A 6020-nucleotide genomic window follows, 5' to 3' on the forward strand; every position below is an offset into this window, starting at 1 on the left:
GTGCTCCACTGCTGGCGGCCCGGGTTCGGATCCCGGGTGGGCACCGACGCACCGCTTCTGCGGCCACGATGAGGCCACGTCCCACATACAGCAACTAGAAGGCTGTGCAACTATGACATACAACTATCTACTGGGGCTTTGGGGGAAAAAAATAAAATAAATAAAAATTAAAAAAAAAAAAAAGTTTTAGTGCCCAGATCTTGGTTTCTAAATACCATTCCCCACTAAAAGAAACCAGAGCTGCTGGGAGAAATGGCCAATTTCAGAGCTGGGGCAGGAAAAGTATAAAATGAGCCTGGAACATCTTATGCCAGAAGGTAAAAGAAGAACTCAAAAAAAAAAAAATGATATAACATATCAAAAGGAACAGGAGCCAGCTTGAAATGGCTTCCACTGGCCAAAACTGGAACAAATTGGAGCATTAAAACAAATGAAGAGGATGAATAGGTGGATGTCTTGACATGAGTACAGCCATGTTTGGCCGCTCCATTGACCTACAGCCACCAGCACAAAAAGAAATATAAAAGCTGCTTTCTGCGTGGTGGGAACTGGCCTTTTCCCGGGAACTGGCCCTTCTCCCACCGAGAGAGTTGCAAGTTGTAACATTTCAAGGCTCTTGGAGCGTTGTAGCATGGGATGGACTGGCCATCTGTGCCGGGCTAAGACAATAACCAAAGAGAACAATGCACGTACACAACCACTGGGCTGGGACGTTAGCCAAGGGGCTCAATGTACGTATGCCACTGATAACCATTGGTGCATGGGAACACTAGATGCTTGCGCTGCAGACTCTGTAACTGCTTATATAAACTGCTGGAGACTGAGACCCGGTGAGAGTTCCACCTGTGGAAGGGACGCCTTGCCCAGGACGTGTGATCCTTGCCCAGCCGTGTCGATTGACAGGACTCTCCCGGCAGTGGGGGATGGATGTTGTGAGTAATTGATTCACTGTGAAGTAATTGATCTGATGTGCTCTCTTTTCGGTCAACCTGGTGTTTCTCTTTCCGGTTGATTTGTGTCATTTCCCTTCAGTCGATCTGATGTTTCCCTTTCCGATCAATCTGATGTTTTTCCCTCTTATTATATGACCTGTTCGAATCTGCTGCTATCTCAGCCGATGTGGATGTTTTCCCTTTCCAGTCGAGCTGGTGTTTTTTCCCTCTTATTATTTGACCTATTCGGATCTGTTTGCGGACTATCGCCTTTACTATCCTCTATATAATAAAATATACCTTCAGTCCATTTGTTTGGAGTGGAAAGTTTCTTTTACGTCTCCGATCGAATCCCCGAACCTCTCATAACAGTGGAGTACAGGGGATTTTTAGGACAGTAAAACTATTCTGTATGATATTTGTAATGGTAGATACATGACATTATGCTTTCAGCAAAACCCATAGAACGTAGAACACAAGGAGTGGTCCCTAATGTAAACTATGGACTTTAGTTAATAGTAATGTATCAATATGGGCCAGCCCCGTGGCTTAGCAGTTAAGTACACGTGCTCCGCTGCTGGCGCCCGGGTTCGGATCCCGGGCATGCACCAACGCACCGCTTCTCCGGCCATGCTGAGGCCACGTCCCACATACAGCAACTAGAAGGATGTGCCGCTATGACATGCAACTATCTACTGGGGCTTTGGGGGGAAAAAATAAATAAAATCTTAAAAAATAATAATAATAATAATGTATCAATAGAGGGTCATTAATTGTAATGAGTGTACCATACCAAGGCAAGATGTTAACAATGGGGGGAACTGGTGGGGAGGGTAAAGGGGGTATATGGGACTCTCTGTACTTTCTGCTCACTATTTCTGTACACCTGAAACTGCTCGTAAAAATAAAGTCTATCAACAAAAAAATCTTAATAAGTAAATAAGGATAGTAACGAACTATAACCAGTTGAATGAAATACAAATCTATGAGTCCATACTGATAATAAATAACGGAAAGAAGAGAAAGCTCTTTCCTACAACACGTTGACTAATATTTGTGGTGGGAGAGGCAGGGTTAAAAAATTACCATTTCAGGGGCCGGCCCAGTGGTGTAGCGGTTAAGTACGCGAGCTCCGCTGCCAGCGGCCTGGGTTCCGATCCCCGTTGTGCACCCAGGCACCGCTTGTCAGGCCATGCTGTGGCGGCGTCCCACATAAAGTGGAGGAAGATGAGCACGGATGTTAGCTCAGGGTCGGTCTTCCTCAGCAAAAAGAGGAGGACTGGCATGGATGTTAGCTCAGGGCTGATCTTCCTCACAAAATAGACTTATTTAAGTTACCATTTCACAACCATCAGAGTAGACTGGCTCAGACAGGCATCGTTAATGGATGTTAATTCTAGACAGAAACGTTTGATGAAGAGCAGGGTATTGCAAGATCTCAGGATATCTCTCCACAGATTAGTTGCAAGGGGAAAAACAGTAACTATACAGTGGAGAAACGGGGTAACACTTTGACCACATGATCAAAATTAACATCACCAAAGAGGGGCTAACGAACATAGCGTGCCTGCAGATGGGCTATCTGAGGACACCATGCAATTTATGCAGTATTGCAGCCAGGAATACATAATCTGAATCTAATCATGAGAAAATATTAGATAAACCCAAACTGAGAAGCATTCTATAAAATAATCAGCTTATATTAAAAAAAAAAGTCAGTGTTGTGAAAGACCAAAGCCAGGTAACTGCTCCAGATTAAAGAAAGCTAAACAAGTTGAGGGAAACTATATATATATGTGAGTTTGTATGTATATTTGTGTGTGTATATACACAGAGAGAGACAGAGCACAAATGTGGCAAAACATTAACAGTTTGGTGAATCTGGGCAAAGGATATGCAGGAGTTCCCTTCCTATTTTCGCAACTTTTCTGTAAATTGAAATTATTTAGAAATAAAAAGTTAAAAAGATGTTTTATGGAAAAACTGCAAGTGTAACCTCTGATGGATCATTTTGACTTGAATAAAGGGGGCGACAGTGGGGGGAGGTCTGGGGTAAGTTTACAGAGCTAGCACCACACAGGAAATTAATTCATGCTTCATCCACAGACAAACTATTACAGCAAATAAGTTGCAACTGAGGTGCATAAAATGTTGCCAGGTGTCACATCTACAGTAAATTTTACTACAACACAATCAAATTTTATTAAAATACAATCCAATCTTGGGGCCGGCCTGGTGGCACAAGTGATTAAGCGTGTGCGCTCCGCTGCCGTGGCCAGGGATTCGCCGTTTCAGATCCCCGGCCCGCACCGATGCACTGCTTGTCAAGCCATGCTGTGGCGGCGTCCCATATAAAGTGGAGGCAGAGGGCCGGCCCCCTGACTTAGCGGTTAAGTGCACGCCCTCCGCTGCTGGCGGCCCGGGTTCGGATCCCGGGCGCGCACCGACGCACCGCTTGTCCGGCCATGCTGAGGCCGCGTCCCACATACAGCAACTAGAAGGCCGTGCAACTATGACGTACAACTATCTACTGGGGCTTTGGGGAAAAAAAGGAGGTGGACTGGCAATAGACGTTAGCTCAGAGCCGGTCTTCCTCAGCGAAAAGAGGAGGATTAGCATGGATGTTAGCTCAGGGCTGATCTTCCTCACAAAAAAAATAAATAAAATAAAGTGGAGGCAGATGGGCATGGATGTTAGCCCAGGCCAGTCTTCTTCAGCAAAAAGAGGAGGATTGGCAGATGCTGGCTCAGGCCCTATCTTCCTCACACACACACAAAAAATACAATCCAATCTTTACAATATATTGTATTAAGATGGAGAAACACCATGAAAATCTTACAGGTATACACTGTATATAGCTTTTGCGTTGTGTGTGTGTGTGTGTGTGTGTGTGCGCGCGCGCAAGGAGGATCAGCCCTGAGCTAACATCCGTTGCCAATCCTCCTCTTTTTTTGCTGAAGATTGGCCCTGAGCTAACATCCGTACCTATCTTCCTCCACTTTATATGGGACGCCGCCACAGCATGGCCTGACAAGCGGTGCGTCAGTGTGTGCCCGGATCTGGGACTGTGAACTCCAGGCCACCAAAGCAAAGCACGTGCACTTAACCGCTTGTGCCACGGGGCCAGCCCCATAACTCTTGCATTTTTAAATATATTTGGGAATATACTCATTTGGATCTGATTTTTGTTGCCCAAAACGCTGTGCACATCTATAAAAACTCTAGTTGGCCACTAAAGAAAGTGGGGGAAAAATTGCCAACATACTAAAAAGTCTTTTAAATGAAACGTTTTAGTCGGTTTGGGGCCCATTGTTCCAAATATAAAAATGCAACCTATTCCAAGTAGTTTGCAAGAACAACTTTTAGACAGAAGGAAATGAAATTTTAATAAAAACTTTGAATCAATCATTGGAAAGGCTTTTTTTTTTTTTTTGTGAGGAAGATCAGCCCTGACCTAACATCCACGCTAATCCTCCTCTTTTTGCTGAGGAAGACCGGCTCTGAGCTAACATCTATTGCCAATCCTCCTCCTTTTTTTTGTCCCCCCTCAAAGCCCCAGTAGATAGTTGTATGTCATAGTTGCACATCCTTCTAGCTGCTGTATGTGGGACACTGCCGGAGAAGCGGTGCTGCGGGACCCTGAGCCAGCAGTAGCAGAGCGCACGCACATAACCGCTAAGCCAGGGGCCGGCCCGGAAAGCTTTTAACATGATTGCCACCAGGAATTTCCTTCTTCCATTTGGATCCACATACTCTCATCGGGTATTTTTCCATCTAACACGTCGTTAAAACAAAACACTGACAGAATCAAACCTAAAAATCGTCGCAAGGTGATAATCCAAGGTTTTTAAAAATGAGGCCTAACACAACAGATATTAGCTTACAGCAAATCTTCCTCAGCCAAAAAAAAAAAAGAGGCCTAACAACTGGATGGATTTACTGAAAATCACTGTTCACTTAAAATGGGTGAATTTCATAATATGTAAACTACACCTCAAAGTTGTTTATAAGGCATATCTAATCGCCTTGTTCTCTACAAATATTCATTTTACCATATAATTGATAACACTACCCTGTTTAGTTGTAATTAACAGCTAAGCATTTCATGGCTTATTCCTTCTCTCATCCGTCATATTTTTCACTTCGCTTATTTTCATAATGTACATAATCCATTATTAAGGTACTTAACCATTTGGATGGTGGGCTCAAGTTGTTTACTGATAAAGGCCGCCGATCAAAACTGCTTAAAGACTGCTGTTCTGGAGACCACCCCAAGCCCGGAGACCTAACGATTCTCTCCAAAGGGCCCGTGCGCCCCTGGGCCAGTCGCCCCGAAAACGAGCGCTCGACGTGTCTTGGTTTGACTCTGGACATTCCTGCCCTTCGCTCTCAGCCCTCTGCACGCACTACACGGCCTGGCCCGCTCGGCAGCTTCCTCATTCCAGCTCCCTTACTCCCCCCGCCGCCCCAACACCGCTGTCCCAGGCCTCCGTGGCCGCGACCCGGGCGGGAGAGGGCGAGGCCAAGAGCGCCAGACAGCGCCCAAGGCTGCAATCAGCAGCAAGGGTAAAGGGGCTCCAGGGCCGCGCGGCCTGCGCAGGCGCACTACCAATGCGCCGCGTTCCTGCAAGGGTCAAGGCCTCCACTAAGGCGCGGTCTTACGGGAACGAGAGGCTGGACCGCGAGCGGGCAGTCACAGGCCGGAAGGAGGGGGAACGAGGAGCAGGCGGGGCGGCCCACGGCTTGCCCAGGCACCCGCGACTGCGCCGCAGCGCCCACGCCGCGGGGCCCGCCCTCGCGCCAGACTCGCGGGGCGGTGCGTGCGCACACGAGGGGCGGGCGCGGAGGAGGAGGAGGGGCGGGCGCGGAGGAGGAGGAGGGGCGGGCGCGGAGGAGGAGGAGGGGCGGGCGCGGAGGAGGAGGAGGGGGAGGGCGGGCGCGGAGGAGGAGGAGGGGCGGGCGCGGAGGAGGAGGAGGAGGGGGAGGGCGGGCGCGGAGGCGGGGGTGAGGGGCGGAGGAGGAGGAGGGGGGCGGGCGCGGAGGCGGGGGTGAGGGGCGGAGGAGGAGGAGGAGGGGCGGGCGCGGAGG

This window comes from Diceros bicornis, chromosome 27 (assembly GCF_020826845.1).
Source record: "Diceros bicornis minor isolate mBicDic1 chromosome 27, mDicBic1.mat.cur, whole genome shotgun sequence".
In the NCBI taxonomy this organism is placed as follows: Eukaryota; Metazoa; Chordata; class Mammalia; order Perissodactyla; family Rhinocerotidae; genus Diceros; species Diceros bicornis.